This window comes from Dendropsophus ebraccatus, chromosome 3, assembly GCF_027789765.1.
Source record: "Dendropsophus ebraccatus isolate aDenEbr1 chromosome 3, aDenEbr1.pat, whole genome shotgun sequence".
NCBI lineage: Eukaryota > Metazoa > Chordata > Amphibia > Anura > Hylidae > Dendropsophus > Dendropsophus ebraccatus.
In genome coordinates, this window is record NC_091456.1 from 29293219 (window position 1) to 29313423 (window position 20205).

Sequence of the window (20205 nt, forward strand, 5' to 3'; positions counted from 1 at the left end):
CTTCCTATCACATCATTCTTTGCCAACTGAGAAAATTATGTATATGAGCCTATTTCTATTCATGCAGCATGAAGAATGTGTCCGTAATACCAATGTGGAACGTACACAGGTGATTTACCTTTTCTGTGTTAACTCTTTGTGTCTATATGCTATAATTGTCTTCCAGAAGCAACAAACCCTTGTCTTGAATGGGCTTGTGGCTTCATACGCCATTAAACAAAGTGCTGTACACTTTGTGGAAGACGCGTTAAACATGATTATGAGCTCATAAACTTATCTAGAACAAGCAGTTAAACTCAGAGACTAGTTAAAAATTTAATATGATAGAACAAAGCTTACTGTCAGAATTGTAAATGCAGAAGGAATTTATTTATGAGAAGACAAAAAGTTGATCTATCTATCTATCGCCGAATTATAATGAGGGCAATCTGGGCAACTGCCCGGGGCCTGAGCCCCAGGGGGCCCCAGGGAGATTGCCCGCCTTATAATAACGTGGTCACCCACCGTAGTGCCGTGCTCCGGTCCTTTAACTGTAATCGTTCCCAACGAACACTCACAGTTAAATGATGCAGCCCCGGCGGTTCCCTAGCTGGCAGAGAGAAGAGCCATAGTCCTTTCACTCAGTCAGTCACTTTTGTGACTGGAGGGAGCATTATACCTCCGGCCACAAGAGGCCGCTCCCTCCCCCAACTCCCCAGCACACAAGTGACGTGCTAGCAGAGCAGGGAGAGGAAGGGGAAGAAGAAAAGGCGGTTGGCTGGCTCGAGAGTAAAGTTAGTATGTATGTATGTTTGTTTCTTTTCTATCTGTTTTACAAAGTGATTGGGACTGAGGTGGGGGAGGCTTACTGCATGGGGGAAATTACTTATAGGGGGATAGATATCTACATGACAGGGATTGCCTAAAGGGGAGGGGAGATTTACTACAGGTAGGGCCGTCTTAACAGCATTATGGGCCCCTGGGCAGAGGTGCGAATTGCCCCCCCCACCCCCCACGGCCGCCGCCATCAAAACCCCATCTTTGCAACCCCGCCCCTAGCCAGTACAATTACTTACAATAAAAAATACAAATTATTGTTAACATAAACTTTAATTCACAACACAGTCTCTCAGCAGCACAAAAACAAAAAATAACCATGCGTGCATGCCTCACCAAACCAGACCAGGTTGGCTTCAAAGTATCCAAAAAACGCAATGGAGACAGCACTTCCAACAGCAATCTTCAGGGTTTATTGTCACACCAGTGCAACATGTCTCATATATATAGAGGGGCAACAACATGACTATTATATATGAGAACCATGTTGTTTCCCTGTATACAGTATACAGGGAAACAACATGGTTCATATATAATATAATAGTCAAGTTGTTGCCCCTCTGTCTATATTAGACATGTTGTTTGCCCCTAGGACGCAAGGGCCCCCGGGCAGCCGCCTACCATGCCCAATGGGTAAGACGGCCCTGCCTACAGGGGGGAATCACAGAGGGATTTGCTACAGGGGAGGGGGTGTCATTGGCTATGGGGGGGGGGGGGATTGCCTACATGAGGTTCATAGCATACAGTGATCATCACCTATTGGGGGGGGGGGGGCATTGCTTACAGGGAAGAGGGCTTGCTACAGAGGGATTGCCCACAGGGGACTATACAATAGACTATAAACTTTCTGTTGTTTCATAACAATATAAATACCCTGCTAAAGTTGTTACGAAATTGATAAAAGCAACACAAAAACTATTTGGGAGATTTATCAAACTGGTGTAAGGCAGAATTGTCTTAGTTGCCCCTAGCAACTAATCAGATTCCGTTTATACACAACGTATGTTTGGTATAAATCACAACCGTTGTTGCAATTTGCAAAATTTGCGATTTACAAAACATACCTTGAATGTGCACATAGTACAGTATACACATAGTAAACGTTCTGGCCGGGTCACAGAACATGTTAACATGGCCTAACAGTAGTCCCATTTCTATGTTACACAGCATAGTGTCAGAATGGTATCTTTGCGGGGCGTTATGCGTCCCTCTGCTCGTGCTGTGTGGCCGAGAAGGCGCTGATATTCTTATTCTGTTCTGTGTTTTGTTTTGCTGTGTCTGAACACTGGTTTATTTGCTCTCTTTGGGAGACACACCCGACTTCACCTGCTGAGTTCTGTCTGGCCATGTCAGGGTTAATCTGTGTTCTGGTTCTGCTGTGACTGACAGGTCATCCTGCCAGTGGATCTGTTTTGTTCTCAGCTGTCTGTGCTTGGAGATCAGGGGGATGGTCCAATTACATTCTGGACCAGAACCCTGGTCTCCTATATAACAAACCTCAGTCTGTGCACTTATGGCCGGTTATTGACTTAGTCTCTGCCTGCTTGTGGATTCTGTTTCTTTGTATCTCCTGACTACTGCATTGTATCTCTGACCTACCTTGCTTGCCGCCTGCCCTTGACTATATTGCCTGTTTTCTGATTACGCCTTTGGATCCTGATTTTGTACTTTTGCTGCCCGACTGTTGTGACCCGGATTGTGGACTATTCTTCATTGTGTTTGTCTGTCTGTTTTGTATTTGTGTTCCACTTAGCCAGTGCAGGGACTGCCGCCCAGTTGCTCGCCGCCATCTTAGAGCGGATAGTGGCAAGTAGGTAGAGGACAGTGGGCAGGCCTGAGCTTAGGGCTCACTGTCTTGTCTTGTCCTGCTGTCCGGTTCCTAACAGAATAACCGGCCCTACTTTTTTTTTTTTTTCCTCTTCTCTCTCCCCACCTGGCTATGGACCCCATGAAAGCTCTTGTGGAGCGAATTCAAAGTCTCAACCAGCTTGTTCTGGACCTTACGCAATGGGTGCAGCAGGTAGAGTCTTTCCTGGGCCAAAATGCTATGCTATCTGCTGCTGTTCCCCCAGAACCTCCAGTGCAGCTTCCTGATAGGTTCAAAGGCGAGAGAAGGGCCTTTCGAATCTTCAGAGAGGGATGTAAGTTGTTTTTCAGACCTTGTCCCCGGTCCTCTGGGGATGAGAGCCAGAGAGTGGGCATTATAATGTCACTCTTACAAGGACCTCCGCAGGAGTGGGCCTTTTCTTTGCCTCCAGATGCCACTGAGTTATCTTCTGTGGATCAGTTTTTCTCTGCATTGGAGTTACTCTATGATGACCCTGACAGGGCAGCAGCAGCTGAGAGGCAGTTGACTACTTTGAGACAGGGCAAGCGACCGGTGGAGGAGTATTGTGCCGAGTTCCGCCAGTGGTGCGTTCCATCCGGATGGAATGATCCTGCGCTTAGATGCAAGTTTAAGCAGGGGTTATCTGATGGCATTAAGGATGCCTGGACAGGACACCCAGATCCTTCCACCCTTAAGCAGGCCATGAATTTGGCTATTTGCATAGACCGCAGGCTCCGTGACAGACATAGGGAGAGAGTAGGCTCTGACTCTTCTAAACAATCTGTCTCCTATTCTGTCAAAACCCCTCTTGTTACCCCTACTATCCCTGAGGACGAGCCCATGCAGCTGGGACTATTAGACGCCAGGACCAGGTGAGAACACCGGAGACACAACGGTCTATGTTACTACTGTGGTGACAGTGGCCATTAAATCAGTTTCTGCCACAAGCGTCCCAAGCGGCAAGAAAACCTGCACCCAGATCATCGACATTCAGGTGACTCCCAGGAAGGTCACTTGGGCGCACAGGTACCCTCAGGCAAAATTAATATTTCTAGTTCTGTTTTACCTCATTTGCCTGTATCTGATTTGAATTTAACATGTTGTTCTGCTCATCCTGTCAGTAAGCCTGTTCTCCATGCCATGAACTCTTCTTCTGATGAATGGGAGTCAGATGGCAATCTTCTAAGTGAAGTTGAGTCCTGTAAGGGTCCTGAGGCCCCTCATAAAAGGGGGGGTAATGTCAGGATGATATCTTTGCAGAGCGTTATGTGTCCCTCTGCTCGTGCTGTGCAGCCGAGAAGGCGCTGATATTCTTATTCTGTTCTGTGTTTTGCTGTGTCTGAACACTGGTTTATTTTCTCTCTTTGGGAGACACAACCGACTTCACCTGCTGAGTTCTGTCTGGCCATGTCAGGGTTAATCTGTGTTCTGGTTCTGCTGTGACTGACAGGTCATCCTGCCAGTGGATCTGTTTTGTTCTCAGCTGTCTGTGCTTGGAGATCAGGGGGATGGTCCAATTACATTCTGGACCAGAGCCCTGGCCTCCTATATAACAAACCTCAGTCTGTGCACTTATGGCCGGTTATTGACTTAGTCTCTGCCTGCTTGTGGATTCTGTTTCTTTGTATCTCCTGACTACTGCATTGTATCTCTGACCTCCCTTGCTTGCCGCCTGCCCTTGACTATATTGCCTGTTTTCTGATTACGCCTTTGGATCCTGATTTTGTACTTTTGCTGCCCGACTGTTGTGACCCGGATTGTGGACTATTCTTCATTGTGTTTGTCTGTCTGTTTTGTATCTGTGTTCCACTTAGCCAGTGCAGGGACTGCCGCCCAGTTGCTCGTCGCCATCTTAGGGCGGATAGTGGCAAGTAGGTAGAGGACAGTGGGCGGGCCTGAGCTTAGGGCTCACTGTCTTGTCTTGTCCTGCTGTCCGGTTCCTAACACATAGTTTGAGAATATATCGGAAAGGTGGGAACACAAGCTCAATGATAATTTAACCTCTTCCCATGGCCGCACTGTTAATTAATGTCGCTGGAGCCTATGTCTTTAATTAATGATCCAGGATGACACAGGCACAGGAGCTGTGCCTATTTCACCCACGGCTGGTCCTGGCTATCAGTGATAGCCGGGGACCTGCCGCAACTCTCAGCACCAGACCAGCACTCCGGTGCTAAGAGTTAACCCTATAGATACTGCGGTCAGCTAGACCGCAGCATCTATAGGGCTCCAGACAAAGAATTCTCCCTCTACAGAGGGAGAATTCTCTCCCTGGGGTCCATTGGGGCTCTACAAAGGGATCGTAGAGCCCAGATGGTAGCCATGGAAACCAGAAGCATCAGGATTCCTGTTTCCTGGCTACGGAATCCGGCGGGGGTCGGAAGGAAAGGCTGGGCATGCGGGGCGCGTGCCTGTGAGCTCTGCCCCTCACGTCTCTCCCCTGCCACTGTTACAAGATAGTAACAGCGGCAGGGGACAGAGGAGAGGGGGCAGAGATACGGACATGAGCATATGGGATCATTGTGATCGCATAAGCTGATGTCCAAACACGACCTGTGCATCAAGGCATCAATGATCCCAGGTCGTGAAAGGCTTAAGGATGCAGACCATAGAATTGCTATTGCTTACCCTAGCCATTTAAATGATGCCTGTATGCCTTGATTCTAACCTAACATATACTTTCATTCCTATTCAGTTTTAACCAGAACACAATCTCAACATTTTTACAATATAAAACCTATTCTTCATTGTTATAGATCAAGGTTTTAGAATTACAGCTTTGTGCATTCATTTTGTGCATTGACTAGAGACCACATTATAAAATAAATAATATCAGAACATCCCTTTTTTATATATATATAAATAAAGTGATAGTTATTGGTAAGGCTTAAAAATAAGTAAGGTGTGATCTGCGTCCCAGCATTAAACCAATATTTCAGAAACATTTACAGTGGGTTTTTTTTGCAGCATAAATGCTGACTTTGCCTCTTTTAATATATTCATGAAGCCATTTCCATTCGAATGCAATTATAAATTACTGGGAAACTCCTTCCTTTCTATACAAGGGAACAATTTCCACTTAAATTATACAGTTTATTTTGTAGGGTCTAATTAAAAAGGCTTCTTGACAGACATCAAATTCCCATAATCACAAAGACTTTCTGTCATCAAGCCGCATATAGATGATTGCATTGACTTCATTGGTCTATTATATTATAAAAATAATCCAGTATAACAAGTGCATTTTTGGAGGAATGTATATTAGCTCTTTTAAAAACAGACTTAATCTTGGCTGTATATGAATGATGTAGAAATGAGCATACTAAAGTACATCATTATTACTGTAGCCAAACTGCTGCATACACACTATTATAACCTACCAAACACAAAGAGAAATAAATACAACTGAAGTAATAATAAAAAAAAGAGACAGTTGTATTCTACTCACCTTCTGTGTGCTAGTTGGAAATAAGATTTTTTTCCCCCCTCTATTTAGCAAATCTGCTGTTTTTTTCTGTAAAGCTGACTGGGTATGGTCCTAAAAAGGGAAACTATCAGCAGATTAGAAGCATCTAACCTGCTGATATGTCCCTATAGCCCACAGGGTACTGAGGATAAAGATGATGGGGGAGATTTATTAAACGTGGTGTAAAGTGAAACTGTCGCAGTTGCCCCTAGCAACCAATCAGATTCTACCTTTAATTTTCCAAAGAGTCTGGGAGGAATGAAAGGTGGAATCTGATTGGTTGCTAGGGGCAACTGAGCCAGTTTCACTTTACACCATGTTTGATAAATCTCCCCTGATGTTCTTACCTTAAAGGGAATCTGTACCAACATGTAGCCACCCCCAAATTGTCAGTACCATGTTCTACAGTTCCTCCGTTTCGGGGGTTGGCCTTTCTCCAGGTATTTTGGAAAAAAAAAAGTTTTTATTTCGGTGACGTGGCAAGTGAGCAATCAATCTGATGTGGTCTATAGCATCTGTGCTCTAGGCCAGTAGAGCTTCTTTTCTCATCTCACTTCATTTTCAGCACACCCCTGGGCTGGATGGAGGTGGGGAGAGAGCCACTGCAGACCACATATGCTCTAGGCCACTCCAGATTGTCTCCTCGCTGCGCCACCAAATGAAAACTATTTTTTCTCTAAAATACCAGCCCTGGGAGAAAGGTCAACCCCCTGAACCAGACACAGCTTGAGGACCTGTACAACACAGTACAGATGGTTTGGGGGTGGCTAAATGCTGGTACAGATTTGCTTTAATCTCAGCTCTGTTTTTGGGAAATTTGTATAAACTCACAATTCTTGGTGGTTTTTCAATGACAATTGAAGTAATTACAGAAAGCTTTTGGTTCTTGTGTCTAATCTCAGTTTCAGTCACTTTTGCCTGAATTGATGTTAAAGATAGAACACAATCAGCCTTAAAGGGCAATTCCAGGCAGGGTGATTTTTTTGTAAAACTGCTAGGGAGGGGGAGGCTGAAACAAATAATGTGCTCTTACCTCCCCGGCTCCAGTGCTGATGCTGCGTACTGTTTCTCCCATCATTAAGTCCCCAGCCACTTCCTGTTTAGAGATGAGACCTGGGATGTGATGTGTCAGGGCCATATCGGGGTCCCCCTCGCCCACTTCCTGGTTAGAGAGCGGACTTGGGACATGACATTTTGCTACTGAGCAGAGACAAACTCATTAGCAATAGATTTAACTCCTAATATCATGGAAAATGACATTGAGGAAGAAGGTAAGAAACTTACCTTCATCCTTAGCACCCCATGCAGGTTAGAAGTGGATCTGAGCACCCAGTCCATCAGCTGGGACCGGCAATCTGGAGGGGGTCCTGCGGCCTGATCAAATGATCAATTTCCCGGCTATCCCTACCTGCTTTTATAATCCTATGGATTTGTAGCTCCTTACTGGGAAGCTCTGTTATTCAATTTTTTTTCGGCCACTTCACGTTGAATAGGCATCTGCTATAAGTCTTCAGAAGCTAAGCAGGTTTAGTCCTTTTTTTCTATGTATGGCTATGTTCACACAACGTAAAAAATATTGAAAAGGCAACCGTTTTTCATACTTAAAAAAACATCTGTTTTTGCTGCGATTTAACTGACTACAATGGCAATGCATTGAAATCAATGAGAAGACGAATGTTCAATGCACACAATGTATTGAATAATGGACGTTTTTGGTGCTGACGTCAAAATAATGAACATGATCATTACTTTCGGACGTCTTTTGCAAACAGCTGAACGTTTTTTATCAGTTGTTCACACACAGTTTTCCTTTTCTCACCATTCTTTCTCCGTCTTCACTATTAAATTCAATGGACTTTTCAATTAAGCTGCATCCAAAGTCCAATAAGTAACCCCAAACTAGTACAAACATAATGTACAAACACCAGCCATTGCACTAAGGGGAAGCCAGGCTGCTAAAAACGTTGTGTGAACATAGCCTATAGGAGACCAATTTTTTTCCAGACTGCATACCTATAGGGTCTCGTGTGGCGTTTGCTCTTTAGCATTACTATATGTACACAACATTTTTCTTTCCTTTAGATTAGGGATGGTCCGAACCTGCCGAGGTTCGGGTTCGTATGAACCCGAACGATCAGCAGCAGATTCCCGCTGTCTGCCCGCTCTGTGGAGCAGGCGAATACAGAGGGAGGAACGCCTGGAAAACTGGGATACAGCCTGTGGTTTTCCAGGCAGTCCTCCCGCTTGACGGAGCGGGCAGACAGCGGGAATCATTACCGAGGGTTTGGGTTCGTAAAAACCCGAACCGAACTTGGTTAGGACCATCCCTACTTTAGATGCTCCAGTAGGACATTAAACTTGACATATTAAAACTACCATCTATCCATACCTATATATCTACAAGAAGTAAAACCATGTATTTATTCATAGTTAACATTGTATAGTCATAATATATGTTGCTAGGTTAGATAAATCTCTCTTGTGGCATATTATATTACACTACTACACCAATATGGGATTGACACATTGTTAAAACAAGTATTTCAGAGGTATTAGGGTTGACACATAATGACCAATTTTCCATGAAGTCACACATTGTTTAATTGAAAATGGAGGATATTTGGAGGGGAAAATGGGGACTTATAGGAAGGTGTGTGTACATTGTTGACAGTTAACAAATTGTAATGGACAGGTTTTACTGAATATTACATTTAACTTGTCACATTGTAGAACAATAAATCGAAATACACAATAGGATTTAAATAGCATGATGTTTGTAAAATCCCATATTGAAGGTAGAAGGGCTCCTGGAATAAGCCTATGCCATGGCATGTTTATGAATGCCAAAACACTATAACAAAAATAAATACATGTAATACATGTGGCAATATAATGGAGCCACTTGATCAGTAGTATAGTATATAATGCAGCAGGGGTACTCTACAACCTTTAGTGAAGGTCCACTTACTAAGGTCTTTTGTCAGATGAAGATCCAAGCTGAACATCAGTTTTTGTTAACTTTTCACAAATGTTGAACTATTTACACACAGAATTGATGCTTATTAGTGGGACAACTAGCATTTTTCTCTCTCACCAGCCATTATATAGTCCCCCTGTGCACTCCCCCGGTAGTATATAGCCCTCTGTGTGCCCCCCAGTAGTATATAGCGCACTGTGTACTCCCCCAGTAGTATAAAGCCCCCTGTGTGCTTCCCCAGTAGTATATAGCTGCCCTGTGCACTCCTCCAGTAGTATATAACCCCCTGTGTGCTCTCCCAGTAGTATATAGCCACCCTGTGCTCTCCCTCAGTAGTATATAGCCCCCTGTGTGCTCCCCCTGTAGTATATCGCCCCCTGTGTGCTCCCCCAGTAGTATATAGCCCACCTGTACACTCCTCCTGTAGTATATAGACCCCCTGTGTGCTCCCTCAGTAGTATACAGCCCCCTGTGTGCTCCCCCAGTAGTATAAAGCCGCCCTGTGCATTCCCCCAGAAGTATATAGACCCCTGTGCGCTCCCTCAGTAGTATATAGCCCTCCTGTGCACTCCACAGTAGTATATAGACCCCTGTGTGCTGCCCGCAGTAGTATATAGCCCTGCTGTGCACTCCCCCAGTAGTATATAGACCCCTGCTTTGTGCTCCCTAGTAGTATAGAGACCCCCTGTGTGCTCCCCCTCCCATATAGCATATAACATTAGAAAAAAAAAAAACACTTATATTCACCTGGGTCCGGGCGTCTCCTCTTCTCTTCCCGTCTTGTGGCTGCACTGCAGCTGTCATAAGAGGCCACTCTCCCCTTGTCCTCAAGTGAGAATTAGCATAGAATACAGTACATAGCAAAGAACGGCTGGCAAACCTACAAATTAGAAATTGAACAATACTTTATTTAATACGATGATAAATACAGAAATGCATACAAAAAAATGAGAATGCATGATGCTTAACCCCTAAAACAATTAAAACCTCCCAATATCATCTAGAGCTGTAGGTTATAACCTCAGCTCACTCCCCGTCCTATACAATGAACTAGACTACCCCTGTCTAATGAATCTGCCCAATATATAAATAATCCATGTTAAATGCAGTAACTAAGAAAGACCAAAGTGTTAGTGCATAAAAATACAAAAACTTCGTAGTAATACAAACAAAAGTGCTATGTGCAACCTAAACAACAAGCATAACTAGATGGATGTGAGAAAAAGTCAATATAAAGTCACCAATCAGGGCAAGTCAGGGGGTCTCGGGTCGGGGTATAAGGAAGCCTTTCACTGGGTTAACTGATAAACCCCTTCTTTACTAGTACAGTGTTCTTTATTGATACAGAATCTTACCTACCTTTTTTTAGGTTGTGGAACAAATCTACTCCATTACAACGATTTTTTTATGGAAAATTTTTCTTTGATATACGAGGGATTTTGATTACAAGCATGTTCTCTGAACAAATTATGCTTGTAATCCAAGGTTTTTACTTTATACATTTTGCCTGGTCTAACAGAGAAATGTTATATAATATTACTTATCAAGCCCAGTTCCATATTAAGTTCTCCATATACCAGGAGGTATACTTTCAGAATTGAGTTGCATTCACCAAAGATCTCTGCATCATTTCAACAACTGTATTTTAATATGCCATTTTTAATGTGTTTTGAAGTGTTAAGAGATGTAAAAAAAAAGGAACCAGAATATAGCTGAAGGATAATTGCACAAATAGATGACAGATGAAATGTTAATTGGAAAAGTGTCCTGAAAATCATTTAGACACTAAATTATTTACATAATTTTCAAACCACATACGAAGAGATTAAAAATAAAAATGCATTGAAGAACTTTGCAGTCAACAGTTAAAAGTGGGATAAGAGGTATAGAAAATTGTATTGCTATGAACCATATCATTTCTGGAAGTAAAAAATCACATCTGAGAAAAAAAAAACCACAAAAAAGGCTATGTTCACACAATGTCAAAGATATTAAAAAGGCGTCCGATTTTCATTAAAATAACGTCCGTTTTTGCTGAGATTTAACTGACTGCAATGCAATGCATTGAAGTCAATGGGAAGACGGACGTCCAATGCACACAGCGTATTGAATAACGGACGTTTTTGATGTTGGCGTCAAATTAATGAACAAGATCATTATTTTCGGGCATCTTTTGCAAACAGCGGATGTTTTTTATATGTAGTTCACACAAAGTTTGAGACAGAACAGCTGTTCTGTCTCTGTTTTTACTATTAAATTCAATAGAATTTTTAATTAAGCCGCATCCAAAGGCCAATTAGTAACCCCAAACTAGAATAATGTACAAACACCCGTCAGGGGAGGTCAGGCTGCTAAATAACGTTCGTTATTTTAGACTCAAAATGACGGACGTAATTTTAGACGGAGATTAAAAAACCTTGTGTGAACATAGCCTAATAAGTAAAAACACGAGAATCACATATTATACAACTACAAAGAATTTACCCATTTGTACTATGTACATCATGTAACAAAATGATTTAGTAGATACTTTTCTTGTAATATGTAGGTTTTAGATTCATGTTTTGTTTCTAATTTTCTTGAGGTAATGTGCTATCCTTAATAATAAAAAAAAATAAAGAGAAACTCAATAGCTAGTCCTGTCTAGAGATGATCGAACATTGGCAAAATCTTAGGTTCTATCAAACTCGAACCTTGTCGAACTGCCTGGAATTCCGAGATTCAGCCTAGGTAATAGGCTGAATTCCTGAATTCCAAGCGGTACCCGGGCTGTCTCCTCCTTCCCCACGGACTGGGAAGGCATCAGGAATCAAATGCGGAAGGTTCGATAAGGTTCAAGCTCGATAGAAACTAAGATTTTCCGATGTTCGATCATCTCTAGTCCTGTCTAGTATTTCTACATTGTTACAATTATAATGATACATTTTGGGGAATCTGAAGTTAAAAAAAAAACCTCCTTTACATACTGTCAAGAATCACCACACAGGGGATATTTAAAGGGGATTCAACCTATTGTTACTGAAATAGCATATGTTGTAGTTTAGAGTGATAGACTCCGTCAAGATAAATAGAGATTGGGAAGGGGACACAGTGGAGCGTATCACATCCGAAATCACTCCATGGGGACAGGCTAGTTAGCGGTCCAGAGTCACCCCCATTATCTGTCACTTTGTCTATATACAGATCTAATCACTGCCTATATGGGTAAGGTGTCTTGATCTTTACCCTTTACCCATAGAAAATCTAATTGATTGTATCTCGTGGCCAGGAGAACATGACTATTGAGAGTTGAATTAGATCATCACTCTATGACTATATAGTAGTGTAGCAAATTTGTTATATAGTATTGTTATGGTCAGTATGGCAAAGGCAGTCTGACAAGACACGGACAGTGAGCCCTGAGCTGACCCCACCCACTGACCCTGCCTAATTGCCACGGACGGCCCTAAATGGCCCGGACAACCACGGAGTCGGTCCCTACACTGAATAGGTGCGACACACAAAGCACGGACAGACGAACAAGACACAATAAGAGGTGTCAGACAAACCAGGTCAGCAACAGTCGAGCGGCGAAGTACAAAAACAGCAAACAGGAGAATAGTCGAGGTCAGATGCAGAAGGTCAGAATACAGAGATCAGAGTAACTAAACAGGGCGCTGAGCAGGCGAGTGAACTCTAATAGTCAGCAGGGAAGGGAGAAACTTGCTGCTTTTTATCTTGGATCAGAGACTGGGTCCAGCAGATGATTGGACCAGCCCTGATCCCAGCAGCAAGTTCAGCTGAGAAGATCAAGCAGAGCAGTAACCCCTGCACTGCCAGGAGTCTGCCAGGAAAAGTGGGTGTGGCTGGCAAATACAACACAATACAGACAGAGTAAAAAAAAAACACAGACAAACTCAGCGCTTCCTCGACAGCCCGGCACGGACCAAGGAGCGCAAAGTCATATTCCTAACAAGTATATACAGTTTTGGGGGGCTGTTAGATACAATCTGTTGGTGGCTGCACCTATACACTCTGTGAAACCCCCTTTACACTGTGCAAGCAGTAGTGAACTTAAATATGGCTTGAGTAAGAAAGACAGAAATCTGGAAATATACTAGTGGTCCCAATAGTTTTTGGGGGGCTGTGAGATACAATTTGGTGGTGGCTGCACCTATACACTCTGTGACACCCCCTTTACACTCTGCAAGCAGTAGTGAACTTAAACATGGCTTAAGTAAGAGAGACAGAAATCTGACAATACAATGTACTACAGCAGCACCACCAGCCACAAAATCATAAAAGACTACTGAGCACTTCTTAGGGGTGTGTATGCAACACCTAATGTCCCCTTTCTGCCAGCAGCCGATCACCACAGTGTGCTGCTGAAATCGTGGTAGCTGCACTGCAAGTCCCAGCCAGCAGTCTGTAGTAATACAATTTAAAAACTATTTGAAGTCCTTACAAGGGCTGTTTAGTTGTTTTGCTAGTATTCCCTGCCTACTGGAACGCTAATTCCCTCCCTAACGCTCTCCCTGACCAGCAGCAGCTCTGTCCCTGATCTCTTCCAGCACATATGTGAGCCGAGCCTTGCCGGCCGCGCTTTTTATTTGGCAGGGTCATCTGATTTGGACAACTAATTACTGCCATCGACATGTATGGGTCCCACGTGATCGCAGGATGTACCAAAGAGTCTACTGCATGTTTATTGGCTGAGAAAAAGCGCTCAAACAGGAAACGGATGATGAGATTTTCTCGAGTATCACGAGATGCTCGTCTGAGTAACAAGTACTATCGAGTACCCTAATACTCAAACAAGTACCAAGCTCAGACGAGCACGTTCGCTCATCTCTAGTCTTACAATATGCAACACACAAACAGTATTTATAGTATAAATGCCACAAACTATAACAAAAGCTATATGAAATGGATATCGCTGTAAGGCTATGTTCACACAACGTCAAAAATGGAGAAAAAACTTCCGATTTAGCTATTTAAAAAAACGTCCGTTTTTGAAGCAATTTAACTGACTTCAATGCAATTGCATTGAAGTCAATGGAAAGACGTATGTCCTATGCACACAATGCACTGAAAAACGGACGTTTTTGCCAGGCACGTCAAAATAATGAACATGAACATTATTTTCGGGCGTTTTTTGCAAATAGCGGACGTTTTTTATTAGTAGTTCACACACAGTTCTTCTTTTGTCACCGTTCTTACTATTAAATTCAATGGATTTTTTAATTAAGCCACAATCAAAGACCAATTAGTAACCTCAAACTAAAATGATGTGCAAACAAGGGGATGCCAGGCTTCGAAAAACATCCGGTATTTTAGACTCAAAATAACGGACGTCAATTCAAACGGAGCTGAAAAAACGTTGTGTGAACATAGCCCAATCGTACCGACCTGATGAATAACGATAACATGTTTTTTGTGATGTATAGTAAACGGGTTACAAAAAAATTATGAAAAACAGCTGCTAAATTGTGATTTTTATTTGTACCACCTCATAAAAAAAATTATAAAAAAAATGATCAGGGTGTCACATGTGCCCCAGAATGGTACAGATGGAAACATCAGTATTTTGGCACCACAAGGCCTCTGTGACATGATATAATGGCAAAAAAAAAACTGAAATAAGAAGACCCCAAAAATGCACAAGCCTGTGGTTGAGCCAAGTGATGCACTGCAGCCACATATGAGAGATTTCTAGAAACATTGAAACATGGGGAATAAATATTGAGTTCCATTTCTCAGTTAGTATTTGCTGTGTTAGAGGGAAAAAATGGATTAGAATGGAATATCTGCCAAAAAAAAATTAAACACCTAAAGGGTTAATACAGTTATTAAATGTTACTTTGAATACTTTGAGGGGTGCAGTTTTTACAGTGGAGGGATTAATGGGGGTAACTAACATACAGGCCCCACAAATCCACTTCAGAACTGAACTGGTCCCTTAAAAAATCGCTGCAAAATTTCAAAGTCCTCTAACATCCTAAAAAGTAAAAGGACATTGAGAAAATGGCGTCACCATAAAGTAGACATGTTGTAGATGTTGCAGTAATAATTAATTTATGTGACATAACTATTTTTCCCAGAAAAAGAGAATTTTGAATATAAAAGATTGTAAATTTTTAAAATTTTTGCGCAAATGTTGTGTTTTTTACAAAAGACTACTGAATGTGTATCAACCAAAGTATACCACTAACACAAAAAGGAATATGTCACGAAAACAAAATCTCAGAATAACTGCGATAGTTAAAGCATCGCAGAATTATCAGTACATAAAGACAGGTCAGATTTGAAAAATAGGCCCTGGGCATTAATGCCAAAACAGGCTGAAGAGGATAGGGGTTAAAGGCATGGCACAGGATATAATTGTCTTTTGTATACTGTAAATGTGCAACACAGATAATTTGCTAACCTTTGATGAGATGGGTACTAGGAATATATTTTAGATGTACTGTATTGCACAGCTTTTCGCTAGCACATAATACTTGGATATAGTTTAAAGATCTTCTCACTGGCAGAACTTAGTAGATAAAGAGATAAAGTCTCTGGTTACTTGAGATAGACTTAACTTTAGTGGTTGGCTGGAAGGGGTGATGGAGGACTTCCTGTTAGGTAGGAAATATAGTAGGACCTATAGTTGGCCCTGTCCAGACCCTTTGATACTCAGTTGTGGTGGTTTAGTGTACCTACATCCATGGGTATGAACATCCGCCTATTGCTGTCTATGGGCACAGAGTGACATGAGATCCAGGAATACAGGCCCCACCTAGTGGGTAAAGCTAGCCATTGGGGAGATCCTTAAGGAAACCTAGCACTTGCAGTAGAGTGCATCACCCTCTTTATAAGGTGATTAGTTTCTAGAGGTGGCCAGCCAGCTGTGTGTGGAGGACAGAGCAGGATCGCAGCAGGCAGTTAGAGTAGATCAGGGAGAGACTAACTGAGTTATTTAGGGATGGAGAGAGGATAGGATAAAAGGGCTGATTGTGGGTAGACTGTGGGTGTGCCTATCTGCTCATCAAGCCAATTGCCTTTCATCGCTGCTCTGTTCCCTGCCACTCCTTCCAGGATGCCGGGAAAAGCTGGATCCAATCCTGGGAAACTTTGCCCCAACATCCTAGGGGGGGCAGCTGGGAAGAGAGCAATGCTGAAAGGCCAGCGGCTTAATAAGCAGATCAAACAAAGCAATTTGCTTCATTTAGTTAAGTGATTTGCTCATCTCTAATTATTATTATTATTATTATTATTATTATTATTATTATTATTATTATTATTATTCTAGTAACAGTAGTAGTAGTATATGTTTTATTATTTTTTTATGTTATGCTTTACTTTACGCTCTAGAAACAGCAACATTATTATAAGATTCCAACTTTTAAATTTCGATATTTTTAGAAGCTATCATGTCATTCATAGTACACTCCAACATATGTAAAATGGAAGCACAACATGTATAATTGTGCAAGAAATAATATGGTCATTACAATCCAATATACAATTTTTTTAACCTTTATAAAAACATTTAACCTCATGGCCTTACTTTTTTATATAACCTGAGAACAGGTTCAGAAAAAAGTGCACAGATATATGTGAAGGAGGGCAATGATATTAATTACCACCATAACCTCTGCCGTAGGATGCAATAGGAGTACATCTCTTCCTTATTTATAGTGGACCTGAAGATTTAATGCACATATAATAATGTAAACTCGTATAATTGCAATGAGATGGTATAAAGATGCCGGAGGAGTTTAGGGACATCATCTACTCCCTGGTGCATTTTTATCTTCACATTGAGTTAGAAATTAGATCCAAAATTAATGATTTGCTTTATTAGAGCTTGGCAAGCATTAGCAATAAACCCAAAATGATAGTTGAATAGTTATTTATTTATATAAGTTTAACATATATCACTCTCTAGCCAAGTCAAGATAAAAGCTATAGTTTCCCTATGCTTTCTAAACTGTTCTTACTGCATGTGGCATAAGGTGTTATTTGTAATAAATAGAGATGAGCGAACCTGGAGCATGCTTGAGTCGATCTGAACCCGAACTTTCGGCATTTGATTAGTGGTGGCTGCTGAAGTTGGATAAAGCCCTAAGGCTATGTGGAAATCATGGATATAGTCATTAGCTGTATCCATGTTTTCCAGACAACCTTAGAGCTTTATCCAAGTTTAGCAGCCTTAGCTAATCAAATGCCGATCGTTTGGGTTCGGATCGACTCGAACCCGAACCCGGTTCGCTCATCTCTAGTAATAAACAAGGTAGGTAACAATAAAAAATAGAAAAGCATATAGTATATGTTAGTTAAAGGAGTTTTCAGATTTGTTACTTGTCTCCTATCCACAGAGGTCTGACCTCTGTGCTCCCCAAGGATCTCTAGAGTGGCACCCCAACTGCTTTGTTTTAAATGCAGATGCGGGTCGGCATGTGATCTGCCACTCCCTTTATCCTTCACGGAGCTGCTGGAGCAGTTCCATAGAGAATGAATATAGAAGCAGGTCACATGCCGACAGGGCTCCTCCTAGACATCTTTTTTTCTACAGACTTTCTTCTCCTTGGGGTATAGGACTATCCCTAGGTTAACCTCATTAGACATAACACATCCAAACTTTGCAGTTGATCTCACATTATACTTTGTCTTTCAAGTAGTGAATTGAGCTTACCCTAGGGCTATGTTCACACATTGTTTTTCCCCTATCTTTTATAATAAAAAATTACTATTATTGGACCATTTATAGTATAAAAACTTGACTTCTTTTTCCAGTTTCTGAGTTCAATGGAACTCAATGGAAAAACAGTGAGTAATTTGCACATTGAATTATTTAGCAGCCATTATTTAAGAAAAATAAATAAATGGGCACTGCCAACAGAAAAACTTTTGATATGTCACAGAGACATGTCAAAAGTTTTTAACAGTTGCAAGTTTTTAGATGGCGACTGATCAGGTGAAAGAGACAGGATAAATGTGCGCTAAGCACATCCTCTTCCAGATGTGTGCCATGTGACAGAGACATTATGTAGGTTTATGGGACCATTTCACTGACAGAGGTGCACGACAACGCGTGTATCTCCCTTCCTGTTCACCTGATCAGTCATGGTCTGAACCCTTTGAGGACATTTATTAATTGGCGCATAGGGCTTTTTCTGGCACAGAGAGCCCAACTTGCAAATAAATTTGTTCGCAAAGGCTTGTTTTGAGAAAAAAAAATCGTAAGTGGACTCTGTGCGCCATTTGTTCCAGAGTGGCGGGGAGGGGGTGTAACAGAGTTTGAGTAAGCATGCAGAGGGGGTGTGGCTTCTGCATGTGCCACATTTATCATTTTTCCAGTAAAACCTACGCCAGCTCTGAGATGGCATAGATTTCACTTAATTTGTACAGACAGTTTGCACAGACAGGCTTCGTTTGTAAGCCGGCGTAAAAAACACTGGACATAATAAATGTCCGCCTGAGACCTCAATGTATAAAAAGTTTTGACGTGTCTCTGTCAACTGTGTTTTTTTTTCTTATTTTCTTTTTAAATAAAAGTATGCTTCAAAATGCATAATTTTGCTATATATATATATATATATATATATATATATATATATATATTTATTTTATATTTCTGCCTATTATTTGTGAATATAGATCCTATGCATCCCTATTGCAAATTTAAAAGGAATACTCCATCACTGTGAGCACATTTAAAAAAAAATGCCCAACTAGCAAAATAACACAAAGGATTGTTAAAAAAAAAAAAAAAAAAAGAGAGAGAGAGAAAGCTATGTTGTATCTATTTGCAGAATTGCCAATACATGAACATGTTAATGCTGATGTAAACATAAGCCTTTTCAAACACTGGAATATTTAATTAAGTCAGCATTTCAACTTTATAATGTATGGCCAGAGGGGTAGATTCTGTAACCGGAAAATGTATGGCTGGAATCCAAAGAAGTAACAAATAGGTTGGCATTGTCATGTTTTACTATGAAGCAAATTAAATTATAGTACCCATAAATGAATATGTTTTTAACTTCCAGGATTCCCTGCTCTGGAGCAGCACATTAGACGGAATGATTCATATTTTCAGTCACATTCATGATTTATATTCATATGCCAAATGTTCATTTACAATAGGATTAAACATTTGTATAAAGAGTGCATGTTTATCGAACTGGTATACATGCTTTTATACTATTAAATGAAGGTGCGTTTTAATTGTGTACATATGAGCAAAATAATGCTGACTGTTTTTATTATATATATATATATATATATATATATATATATATATATATATATATATATATATACATATTTTTTTTTCATAGTAATCTTTTTGCCTGGGTACTCCAGTTTTCAAATCAACTGGTGTGAGAAACTTATTTAGACTTTTTAAGTACATCTAGTAAAAATCTCAAGTCTTCCAGTACTTATCAGCAGCTGTATGCCCTGCAGGAAGGGGTGGATTCTTTCCAGTTTGACACAGTGCTTTTTGCTGCCACCTCTGTCTGTGACAGGAACTGTCCAAAGCAGGAAAGGTTTTCTATGATACATTTTCCACTATTTTCGACAGGTCCTGTGATGGACAGAAGTGGCAGCAAAGAGCACTGTATCCGACTGGAAAGAAAACGCCCCTTCCTGTAACATAGTAACATAGTTAAAAAGGTTGGAAGAAGACAAGAGTCCATCAGGTTCAACCTAGAGAAACCCTATTGTGTTGATCCAGGGGAAGGTGAAAAACCCAAGAGGACATACAGCAGCTGATAAGTACTGAAAGACTTGAGATTTTTAAATAAAAGTACATTACAAATCTATATAACTTGCTTATACCAGTTGATATTAAAGAAAAAAATCACCATAATGAGGATTGAACTCTGACATTAGCTTGTCATAATTTTATTCGCCCAGGTAGATTCAGATTAAATATGCACACTAATTGATATTAAATATCTGGCCCAGAACCAGTGACACCATTATTAGGGCCCTAACTCCATAATGTTATCATGTTAACAAAGGCAGGTTAAAATAACCCCCTGGGGGCCAGACTATGCTCTGTTGGTTGGGAGGGGAGTTGGCAAAACATACTTATTGCTCAGGTCTTCTGTCTTCACTATTGTGGCTTAGAAAATCAGCGGCTGA